Here is a 13,324-nt window from a genome sequence, read left to right on the forward strand (position 1 = left end):
CGTCGCTCGTCATCCCCAGCCTTACTACTTGCATTCAGCTGAATGGGGACCAGTATCCTGCTGTAAATGACAGCACTGAAGCTTAGCTATCATTGAGAGGATGAGGATTGGTGGGAAGGAATCATTGTGGGACATTTAATTTGTGCTGGGAAAAAGTGGGACGTTATTTTTTTTGGACATCATGGGACATCATTTTTTGGATATTGTGGGACTTTATTTTGCTTTGGATATCATGGGTCAATATTTTTAGACATTGTGGGGCATTTCTTTTTTTTTTTTAGACATTATCTTTGAACATTGTGGGGCATTCCTACAGCGCCTTGAAAAAGTATTCATACCCCTTGAAATTTTCCACATTTTGTCATGTTACAACCAAAAACGTAAATGTATTTTATTGGGATTTTATGTGATAGACCAACACAAAGTGGCACATATTTGTGAAGTGGAAGGAAAATGATAAATGGTTTTCAAAATTTTTTTACAAAATAAATATCTGAAAAGTGTGACGTGCATTTCTATTCTTGCCACAGATTCTCTAACAGGTTTTCTTCTAAGATTGTCCTGTATTTGGCTTCATCCATCTTCCCATCAACTCTGACCAGCTTCCCTGTCCCTGCTAAAGAAAAGCATCCCCACAACATGATGCTGCCACCACATTTCACGGTGGGGATGGTGTGTTCAGGGTGATGTGCAGTGTTTAGTTTTCCACCACACATAGCGTTTTGCTTTTAGCCCAAAAAGTTAAATTTTGGTCTCATCTGACCAGAGCACCTTCTTCCACATGTTTGCTGTATCCCCCACATGGCTTCTCGCAAACTGCAAACAAGACTTCTTATGGCTTTCTTTCAACAATGGCTTTCTTCTTGCCACTCTTCCATAAAGGTCAGATTTGTGGAGAACACAACTAATAGTTGTCCTGTGGACAGATTCTCCCTCATGAGCTGTGGATCTCTGCAGCTCCTCCAGAGTTACCATGGACCTCTTGGCTGCTTCTCTGATGAATGCTCTCCTTGCCCGGCCGGTCAGTTTAGGTGGACGGCCATGTCTTGGTAGGTTTGCAGTTATGCCATAACTCTTTCCATTTTCCGATGATGGATTGAACAGTGCTCTGTGAGATGTTCAAAGCTTGTATTAGTTCAAAAGGGTGCTTCTACTAAATACTGAGCAAAGGGTCTGAATACTTAGGACCATGTGATATTTCAGTTTTTCTTTTTTAATAAATCTGTAAAAATGTCAACAATTCTGTGTTTTTCTGTCAATATGGGGTGCTGTGTGTACATTAATGAGGAAAAAAAAAATGAACTTAAATGATTTTAGCAAATGGCTGCAATATAACAAAGAGTGAAAAATGTAAGGGGGTCTGAATACTTTCTGTCCCCACTGTATTTACAGTTATAGTAGAAGATTATTATATGATATAAGAATTGATTTAGATATACAGTGTATATATAGTACAGTTATATTTGAAGATTATTTTAGGCTTTAATATGATGCCATATTGATACATACGGTTTTAGCAGAAGATTATTATAGGATATAATGTGATATAGATTTGATATATATAAAGTTATAGTGGAAGATCCATAATTCAGCTGAATATCACATCAATGAAATATTCAGTCAGAATAATAACATAATATAGGAGATTTGTATGCTGGGGTGGAGCACACAGATGATCTGGGATGAATATACAGGCATACCCCGCTTTTAAGTACACAATGGGGTTTATTTACTAAAGCTGGAAAGTGCAAAATCAGGCTCACTTCTGCATAGAAACCAACGAGCTTCTAACCCTAGATTGTTCAATTAAGCTTTGGTAATAAAACCTGGAAGCTCATTGGTTTCTATGCAGAAGGGAGCCTGATTTTGCACTTTCCAGCTTTAGTAAATAAACCCCATTGTGTACTTAAAATTGGGGTATGCCTGTAAAATGTTTTTATGTGAGATAATAATTCTGGAGGATTATTATACTGTCTGTTACACGCAGGATTATTCACTATTCTCTCTGTCTGTAGAGATTCCGCCTGTGAATAATAGACAGCACAGGATGATGCTGTCCCTGGGGGTCCTCCTAATATTGGCCTTCTTTGTTTTGATCACCCTCACCAGTCTCTTCTTCATTTACTGTGAGTATCTCTATTGTGTTGGTATGTTGAGTTTTTCCAGATTTGGAATCTGATCTTTCATTAAGATTCATTGAACTTAGGCCCAAATCTGAACCTGGGTGTTCAGCCCATCACTAGAAAAAATTATAAAAAGGTAAAAATAAAAAATATAAATCTGTAAATAATTAAAAAAAAATGAAAATGTTGAGTGGAAAAAATGGCTGAGTTTTGACCAGATTTCAGCTCTTGGCACCATCAATGGCCAGGTTTCTGCCCTTTCTAACTTCATAGACTCATTGAATAAGACCTAATCTGGTTCTTCTAATGCCGCGTACACACGGTCGGACTTTTCGTCTACAAAAGTCCAACGGACGCCGACGGACTAAAGCTGGCTGGTAATCCGATCGTGTGTGGGCTTCTCCGGACTTTCAGCAGACTTTTTCAGCCTCAAATCCGACGGACTTTAGATTTGAAACATGCTTCAAATCTTTACGTCGTAACTACGACGGACCCCGAAATCCGCTCGTCTGTGTGCTAGTCCGACGGACAAAAACCCATGCTAGGGCAGCTATTGGCTACTGGCTATGAACTTCCTTATTTTAGTCCGGTGTACGTCATCACGTACGAATCCGTCGGACTTTTGTGTGGTCGTGTGTAGGCAAGTCCGTTCGTTAGAAAGTCTGCTGCAAGTCCGCCGAAAGTCCGCAGGAAGTCTGTCGGACAGGCTGTCGGACTTTTGTAGACGAAAAGTCCGACCGTGTGTACGCGGCATAAGAAGCTTCTGTAATGGCCTTTTCAACCCATTAGAGGGCTTCTTCCCTAATTCTTTCTACATCTCTATATCTTTCTCTTTGTATCTCCCCTATAAGGTGGTAATCCATGTAACTCTCACATCTGCAAGGTGAGTGTCTGAACTTGTGGCCTTAATTTGTGTAGCACTGCCCCTGTAGGGATTGCTGTGTGTGAACTTCCCTGGGCTTCCCCTGATTTTCTTGCTGCCAGTTACTAGGTGTTTTCATGTGACCAACCATCTGCTCGTTATCCAATAATCAATCCAGGGTGTTTGTTTTTTTTGTATTTATTGTTTGAACTTGGATGGGAGAAGGGAATAGTGGGATACTCCAACTGGAACTATTTACAGATGTGGACAACTCTCACTTGGCCTCACCAGGTTGACATCTCTGCTATACCATACTGCACTCGTATGAGAGACATAAGTCCTTTGCTTGCTCTGGCAGCAGACTTGATGAAACTTTTTTTTATCTTCAGGACACTCACTAGCATCCCCGTTGACTGACACCTGTCCACTGGCTCTACTAGCTAAAGGGATGGCTCTCAAGGACAGGCCCCATGACATATATCTGTGCTCACAGTAGGCAGGAACAGATCCTTTCTGGTGTGTCTCCCTTCCAGTCAGCTCTGCAGGACATCTGGGTTGCAGCTTTATTCGGATTCAGGCCTTCAGGTCAACCACCTGAGGTCACATGGCAGCCTGTGAAGAGGAGGGGCAGCCGACCCCAAGAGCCCTTTGGCATATATACAGTCACCCAGCATGCACTGAGGCACTTTCCTTTGCCAATGGCCAGGGCTGTAACTATGCCTATGCTCTCATTTGTCAGGTTTCCTCTCACTGTCCATAATGCCTCAACCTTTTGGACCAGTGTGACACATTCAGACAACATGAGCAGCATCTGAGCACCATGAGCAAACCCTACCAATGGATCCCTGTCCCCTGGTAGGCAAAGAGCATCTAAATTTACCTGGCATCCTTCCTGGTAAGCAGAAAGACCCAAAAACTATACTCTTCTTTTAGCACCTACAGTACCTAGGAGGGTGCTACATTTGCAAGGAACTATTTCTGAATTTGCATAGAGACAAGGTAATGCCCCAGAACTACCTTCTTGCCTAATGTAGTGCCAAGTTTGCATTGCCATGAAAAATAGATAAAAGCAGAGGGATCACTGGCCTAGTGCATTATCCAATGACAGATTTATTAAAAAATGCAACATAAAATATATCTACTCACAAATGTAGATAGTAAATCGCTCATTGCCAAGGCCTCTAGCTAAAGGAGGACCTCAACGGGGTCCCTGCTTCTGATGCTTTTTGAAGGATGTCCTTGGATAGTCCCTGACTATGTTTGCTTGCTTACAGTTGTGATCTGTGATTGGCCTACAGTAATCACATGGTACCTGGATACTTGTACCATGTAATTAGCTGTAGCCAATCACAATCATAAGCAAGCTGTTAATGAATGTTAAAACTAATGCTATACAGTGATCATTACTGTATAAGCAATATCAGTGTAAAAATAAAAATCCCTAATCACCCCCACAGAGTAGATCAGTGTCACTATGGTGACAATGAACTACACTAAAGACAGGGAAAAAATAGTAACAAAAAAAATGAAAAAAAGAAAACAAAATGTTTAGAAAATTGAATAAAAAATGATGTTATGATTTTGATTTTTTTACATACTGTAGTATCCCTGATCACAGCCACACCAGTCAAATGATGATGCTGTACCACAATGGTGACAGAATAAAAAAAAAATTGTGAAAAGAAAAAAAGAAAATTTAATTACATTTTTTCATTTTTCCAAAAATTGTGACCAAAAAAAAAAGACAAATTACAAAAAACTCACCATGCCTCTTACTAAATACCTCAGACTGTCTACTTTCCAAAAAGGGGTCATTTAGTGGGTATTTGAAGTTGTACTGTCCTGGCATTTTAAGGCCTCAAGAAATGAGATTTATATAGCAATGGTGGCGGGTGGTATATTTTTTGGGGGAGCACCAAACAATGCACCCACAGCCACCCCCCTCGGGGGTCACACACCCCCCCATCCCCGGCCGGTCGGTCACCAGCATCACACTTACCCCATCTAGATCGCGGGCAGCGCTTCCTCCGGGCGACAGCTTCCCCTGCGTCTCCTCCTTCTCAGCATCCCGGCGGCTTCTGCCATGCGTCTCCTCCCTCCTTCTCCTAGACCAATAGGATTGCTTCTCCTTTCGGCCAATCAGGAAAACGGGTCTTCCTGATTTGCTGCGAGGTGAATCATGAAGACAATAGCAAATATCAATTTGCTATTGTCACCCAACTGGGTGAGCCTACCATTTTTTGAAGCCAATTAGAGCCTCTAGGTCTAATCATGTGCTTCTAAAAATTCCCATTGGAATCCATGCATCTGACGCCCTTCATGTAGATTAGGGGGCCGGATGCATGGATAGGGGATTGACGCCCCTGCGCCCCTCATTGCGGGCCGCCACTGGTATATAGTCTGTAAATAGTCTTTCAGTACATCAGAATTGGTCAATTTTCAGATACTGAATACAGAGGCGTATTAAAACCTTCAGGGCCCGGTGCAAAAAAAATCACAAAGAGCCTCACTGACCCCCAACCGGGGCCCTTCCCACTGATCCCGTGGACCCTTTATTATGGTCCCACAGTGGGCCACCTTTCTGCAGTCTTGCAGTCCCTCCACGCTGGCAGAACGCCAAAGCCAGTTGCAAGTGCGACCTTAGCGAGTCTGATGGTTCCGCCACTGGTGTTTTTTATTTTTTAACATTTTATTTTATATTTTTTTACAATTTTATTCTTTTGTTTTACAAATTTTTAGAACCCCTGTTGGAGGAGGGGGCACTTTGGTGAAATATCATGGGTCTAAACGGACCTCTGATGTCTCACTTTGAGTCAGAGAAAGGGAATGAGGACAGATTCATGAGTTCCTTTTCTCTGCAGCCTCAGCTGCACAGAATAAATGAGAAGAAATAGCTCTGTACAGAGGCTTCCTGCTCATTCATAAACGGAGGCATAGTAAACATAGTAAACTATGCCCCAGCTAATAATTAATTAATAAAAAAAACAGAGAGTCAACGATTGGTACAGATCACTGACTCTAGTCATTAAGATAAGGAAGGGGCCGGTAAATGACAAATTTACCGACTCCTTCATTGCTCTCCATCTTGACAGATCCCCCGCAACAGCTGGCAGGACGTGGGAGGGGGAAACCCAGCAGTGCTACTTGGGGCGAGGGGAGGCCAGTAAAGCACACAGGGGTCCGGGGCAGCAGGGCGGTGATAGGGAGGTGGTGGGAGCGGCATGTGAGGGAACTGATCCCCTGAATTTCCCTCCTGCAGCAGCCACTGAATGTTTGCGGTAGGGAGAGGAGGAGAAGCAGGCATTCAGCAGCTACATGGAGGGATTGGTTCCTCTTTTTTCTGCCGCCCTCCTTTCCAGGCATACAGGGGGGGCTGCAGGGGACCCCTACACCCCCTGTGCCTACGCCCCTGACTGAATATATACACCATAGTTTGTAGACATTATTATACAATTTTCAGACATATCATAACCAGTAGGGATGAGCCGAACACCCCCCTGTTCGGTTCGCACCAGAACATGCGAACAGGAAAAAAGTTCGCTCGAACACGCGAACACCGTTAAAGTCTATGGGACACGAACATGAATAATCAAAAGTGCTAATTTTAAAGGCTTATATGCAAGTTATTGTCATAAAAAGTGTTTGGGGACCTGGGTCCTGCCCCAGGGGACATGTATCAATGCAAAAAAAAGTTTTAAAAACGGCCGTTTTTTCAGGAGCAGTGATTTTAATAATGCTTAAAGTCAAACAATAAAAGTGTAATATCCCTTTAAATTTCGTACCTGGGGGGTGTCTATAGTATGCCTGTAAAGGGGCGCATGTTTCCCGTGTTTAGAACAGTCTGACAGCAAAATGACATTTCGAAGGAAAAATTCCATTTAAAACTACCCGCGGCTATTGCATTGCCGACAATACACATAGAAGTTCATTGATAAAAACGGCATGGGAATTCAACACAGGGAAACCCCGAACCAAAATTTAAAAAAAAAAATGACGTGGGAGTCCCCCTAAATTCCATACCAGGCCCTTCAGGTCTGGTATGGATATTAAGGGGAACCCCGGCCAAAATTTAAAAAAAAAATGACGTGGGGTTCCCCCTAAATTCCATACCAGACCCTTCAGGTCTGGTATGGATTTTAAGGGGAACCCCGCGCCAAAAAAAAAAAAAAAAGGCGTGGGGTCCCCCCAAAAATCCATACCAGACCCTTATCCGAGCACGCAACCTGGCAGGCCGCAGGAAAAGAGGGGGGGATGAGAGTGCGGCCCCCCCTCCTGAACCATACCAGGCCACATGCCCTCAACATTGGGAGGGTGCTTTGGGGTAGCCCCCCAAAACACCTTGTCCCCATGTTGATGAGGACAAGGGCCTCATCCCCACAACCCTGGCCGGTGGTTGTGGGGGTCTGCGGGCGGGGGGCTTATCGGAATCTGGAAGCCCCCTTTAACAAGGGAACCCCCAGATCCCAGCCCCCCCGTGTGAAATGGTAAGGGGGTACTTACCCCTACCATTTCACTAAAAAACTGTCAAAAATGTTAAAAATGACAAGAGACAGTTTTTGACAATTCCTTTATTTAAATGCTTCTTCTTTCTTCTATCTTCCTTCATCTTCTTCTTCTTCTGGTTCTTCTGGCTCTTGTGGTTCTTCCTCCGGCGTTCTCGTCCAGCATCTCCTCCGCGGCGTCTTCTATCTTCTTCTCCTCGGGCCGCTCTGCATCCATGGCATGGGGGAGGCTCCCGCTCTTCTCTTCATTTTCTTCTTCATCCTCTTCTCTTCTTCCTTCTTCTCTTCTTCATTTTTTTCTCCGGGCCGCTCCGCACCCATGCTGGCATGGAGGGAGGCTCCCGCTGTGTGACAGAGTCTCCCCGTCTGACAGTTCTTAAATAATGGGGGGCGGGGCCACCCGGTGACTCCGCCCCCCTCTGACGCACGGTGACTTGACGGGACTTCCCTGTGATGTCATTAAGAACCGTCAGACGAGGAGACGCCGTCACACAGCGGGAGCCTCCCTCCATGCCAGCATGGATGCGGAGCGGCCCGGAGAAGAAAATGAAGAAGAGAAGAAGAGAAGAAGGAAGAAGAGAAGAGGATGAAGAAGAAGATGAAGAGAAGAGCGGGAGCCTCCCCCCATGCCATTGGTGCGGAGCGGCCCGAGGAGAAGAAGATAGAAGACGCCGCGGAGGAGATGCTGGACGAGAACGCTGGAGGAAGAACCAGAAGAGCCAGAAGAACCAGAAGAAGATGAAGGAAGATAGAAGAAAGAAGAAGCATTTAAATAAAGGAATTGTCAAAAACTGTCTCTTGTCATTTTTAACATTTTTGACAGTTTTTTAGTGAAATGGTAGGGGTAAGTACCCCCTTACTATTTCACACAGGGGGGGCCGGGATCTGGGGGTTCCCTTGTTAAAGGGGGCTTCCAGATTCCGATAAGCCCCCCGCCCGCAGACCCCCACAACCACCGGCCAGGGTTGTGGGGATGAGGCCCTTGTCCTCATCAAAATGGGGACAAGGTGTTTTGGGGGCTACCCCAAAGCACCTTCCCAATGTTGAGGGCATGTGGCCTGGTACGGTTCAGGAGGGGGGGGCGCACTCTCGTCCCCCCCCTCTTTTCCTGCGGCCTGCCAGGTTGCGTGCTCGGATAAGGGTCTGGTATGGATTTTTGGGGGGACCCCACGCTGTTTTTTTTTTTTTTTTTTGGCGCGGGGTTCCCCTTAAAATCCATACCGGACCTGAAGGGTCCGGTATGGAATTTAGGGGGAACTCCACGTCATTTTTTTAAAAAATTTTGGCCGGGGTTCCCCTTAATATCCATACCAGACCTGAAGGGCCTGGTATGGAATTTAGGGGGACTCCCACGTCATTTTTTTTTTTAAAATTTTGGTTCGGGGTTTTCCTCTGGGGAATTTCCATGCCGTTTTTATCAATGAACTTCTATGTGTATTGTCGGCAATGCAATAGCCGCGGGTAGTTTTAAATGGAATTTTTCCTTCGAAATGTCATTTTGCTGTCAGACTGTTCTAAACACAGGAAACATGCGCCCCTTTACAGGCATACTATAGACACCCCCAGCTACGAAATTTAAAGGGATATTACACTTTTATTGTTTGACTTTAAGCATTATTAAAATCACTGCTCCTGAAAAAACGTCCGTTTTTAAAACTTTTTTTTGCATTGATCCATGTCCCCTGGGGCAGGACCCAGGTCCCCAAACACTTTTTATGACAATAACTTGCATATAAGCCTTTAAAATGAGCACTTTTGATTTCTCCCATAGACTTTTAAAGGGTGTTCTGCGGCATTTGAATTTGCCGCGAACACCCCAAATTGTTCGCTGTTCGGCGAACTTGCGAACAGCCAATGTTCGAGTCAAACATGAGTTTGACTCGAACTCGAAGCTCATCCCTAATAACCAGTATAAAAAAAAAAAAATAGTTATAAAAATTCCAGTATATATACATCACAGTTTAATTTTCAGACAGTTAATAATATAAATAAAAATCCACCAAAGTAATAAACATGTCTCACGTTTCAAATGTCATTTTTGATACAGTCCACTACTTGCCCTCTGGAAAGTTTTACTCTCTTCATGATCAGGCCGTTTTTTACTATTCAGCACTGCGCTATTTTAACTGACAATTGAGCGACCATGCGACGCTGTACATAAATAAAATTTAGTCATCTTTTCCCCACAAATAGAGCTTTCATTTAGTGGTATTTGATCACCACTACTTTTTTTTTTTTTTTTGGGTAATAAAAAAAAAAAAGTACTGACAATTTTATAAAAATAAAACAATATTTTTTACTTTCTGCTATAAAACCTATCCAATAAAAAAATGTAAACAATTTAATTTCTTTATCAATTTAGGCCAATATGTATTCTGCTACATGTCTTAGTTAAAAAAAAAAGAAAAATCCTAATAAGAGTATATTGATTGGTTTGTACAAAAGTTATCGTGTCTACAAACTAACGGATATATACTGGAATTTTTATTTAATTTTTATATTAGTAATGATGGCGAACAGCAACTTATAGTGGGACAACGATTTTGCGGCGGACAAATTGACACTTTGAACCCTTTTTGTGAACCAGCGACACTAATACAGGGATCAGTGCTAAAAATATGCACTGTCACTGTACTAATGACACTGGCTGGGAAGGGGTTAAACATCAGGGGCGGTCAAAGGGTTAAATGTGTGCCTAACCTGTGTTTTTGTGTACTACATGTGGTGCTTTTACTAAGGGAAGTGATGGATTTTAATTCCCTGCTTTGCTTGTTCATATAGGCAGAGCTCTGTCCGGTTTCTTTCCTCACTGATCAGCAGGTGCCAGCGGACATCAATTGGCCGGCACCCGCTGATCCACTTGTGCTGGGTCTAATCACAGCACAGCCAGGTAGAGGGCACGTGCCGCTGTCTCACAGAAGAGCCGCTGTGCCACCGCACATCTAAGTGATGCAGTCTCCTCTCACATCTACATTTCCTACATCTCACTGAACTATTTTTATGTGTGTGTTTTTTTTTCCTTCTGCTTAAGGATTGTAGGATGTGGGTCTACCCTGAAGTTTACGGGGAGGATGTGTGGCCATTAGGTTCCTTCCTCCCCAAACTCCTTGGGAGAGCCCCCACATAGTACTCATTGGTCAGCTTTTGGCTGAATACGAAGAGCGGAATCCACCAGACCTTTTGGCCAGGTGTACCTGAGTATGGCACACCCCCTTCAGGAGTCTTGTGCCCCAGGGGGCCAGGGAGGGGTCCTTCCTCTTCAGGAGGGAACCAAAAGACACACTTTTATAAAATATATTTATATATATATATATATATATATATATATATATATATATATATATATATATAGCCTGTTCACACCTATCCATATTCCAGATGCATTTTGCGTTTTTCAATACATGTTTTTGATCCATTGAAGTCTATGGAACCTAAAACCAGAAAAAGTCCCTGGCCCTTCCCATAAAACTCATAGATGTGAACGTGACCTATAGGAAACCATCTTAAATGGACTGTAGTGTGTGTCCGCAAAACTGAAAACGCACTAAAAAAAATGCATAGGTGTGTACTAGGCCTAATGATTTAATGTGATTATATGAAGATCCACAATACCCAGACATCTTTTGTGCAATCTGTTGACCATATCTTTAGGTTTTTACACTGCATTTGCTCATGTGAGTTTTCCAACATCAAAGAACATTTTCTAATATGGTTTTCACATTCCGCCTTAGATAAAAGTGTCGACAAGGAAATGTCACAGCTGAAGAATGGTGAGTGTGTAAGGATTCTGGATTGGTGTTGAGTTGCTTTGGCAATTATTTCCCTCAAATACACATTGTGAAATCTGTGGAGGAGGAAGGTAGTGGAAGGAGATCCTGGATATATAATTCTGTGGAGGAGGAAGGTAGTGGAATGAGATCCTGCATACATAATTCTGTGGAGGAGGGTAGTGGAAGGAGACCCTGCATACATAATTCTGTGGAGGAGGAGGTAGTGGAAGGAGATCCTGCATACAGAATTCTGTGGAGGAGGAGGTAGTGGAAGGAGATCCTGCATACAGAATTCTGTGGAGGAGAAGGTAGTGGAATGAGATCCTGCATACATAATTCTGTTGAGGAGGAGGTAGTGGAAGGAGACCCCGCATACAGAATTCTCCAGAGTAGGAGGTAGTGGAAGGAGAACCCACATACATAATTGTGTGGAGGTGTCAGAGTATCTAATTGACCTGACTGTGTGGACTGCACAGAGGAGACCAGAAACACATGTAAGTGAAATGGTGTTTATTAACAAGTGATAAGTAAAAGGAAAACAGTGCAAAACCCACACAACAACCCACTACAAACAACAATATATATATATAAGTAAATGGATATACCGTAATCGTAAACAAGCCAAGCCAAGGTCATACACAGGGAAGTCAGCAGAAGGGTAAGGACGGGAAACTGAACAGGACAAGGAGAGGATGGATGGATGGGGTACAGGGCAGGGATCCAAGGGAGCCAGGAACAGAAGGGACAGGACTAGGAAGGCCTCAGGATAGGGATTGGATCAGATCAGGACAAGGCAGATAGCAGGCTCAAGGTCAAACAGGCAGCAAGGTCAGAACGCAGGGAGAGAGAGAGATACCAAGGCAAGCCTATGAGGGCTTGCTGGGTATTTGTAAGGCTGTGGTAATTGACCTCATGTCACAGCTGAGCGCAGTGTGAGCTGTTTGCTCCACACTGCCAGAGTGCACCCGCTGGTTGACGCCGGTACTACGGCCCGAGGATGCAACAGTGCCACCAGCAGGAAAGACCTCTTACTGCAGGTCCTAGGTGTTGGAAGACACCTGCTGATGGACACTGGTACTGCGATCCAAGAGACCGATAGCGCCACCAACGGGTAGACCTTCTCATGACAGTACCCCCCCCCCTAAAGGAGCGGCCTCCGGACGCTCCAACAAGGTGCATCTGTTCAAAGTTCATGGCCTCCAACTGAACAGATGAGGGCACATCAGGCCGGGCATCGGGTACATCAACCTGGACAGTGGGTACTGCTGGCATGTCAGAGTCATTAAGCTGGGCAGCAGACGACAGGAACCACTTGAGCTGGGCAGCAGACGGCAGGAACCACTTGAGCTGGGCAGCAGACGGCAGGAACCGCTTGAGCTGGGCAGCAGACGACAGGAACCGCTTGAGCTGGGCAGCAGACGACAGGAACCGCTTGAGCTGGGCAGCAGACGACAGGAACCGCTTGAGCTGGGCAGCAGACGACAGGAACCGCTTGAGCTGGGCAGCAGACGACAGGAACCACTTGAGCTGGAGGGCAGACACCCGAACATCAGGCTGGAGGGCTGGAACATCAGACTGGAAAGCTGGAACATCCGACTTGGAAGCTGGCACATCAGACTGAGAAGCTGGCACATCAGACTGGGAAGCAATCTTCGAGACATCAGGCTGGAAGGCAAGCTGCAAGACATCAGGCTGGGAAGCTGGTACCGCAAACTGGGAAGCTGGCACATCAATCTGGGAAGCTGGCACATCAATCTGGGAAGCTGGCACATCAGACTGGTAGGTAGGCATCAAGACATCAGGCTGGAAGACAAGCTGCAAGGCATCAGGCTGGGAAGCTGGCACATCAATCTGGGAAGCTGGCACATCAATCTGGGAAGCTGGCATATCAATCTGGGAAGCTGGCACATCAATCTGGGAAGCTGGCACATCAGACTGGGAAGCTGGCACATCAGACTGGGAAGCTGGCACATCAGACTGGGAAGCTGGCACATCAGACTGGGAAGCTGGCACATCAGACTGGTAGGTAGGCATCAAGACATCAGGCTGGAAGACAAGCTGCAAGGC

This window comes from Aquarana catesbeiana, linkage group LG03, assembly GCF_042186555.1.
Source record: "Aquarana catesbeiana isolate 2022-GZ linkage group LG03, ASM4218655v1, whole genome shotgun sequence".
NCBI lineage: Eukaryota > Metazoa > Chordata > Amphibia > Anura > Ranidae > Aquarana > Aquarana catesbeiana.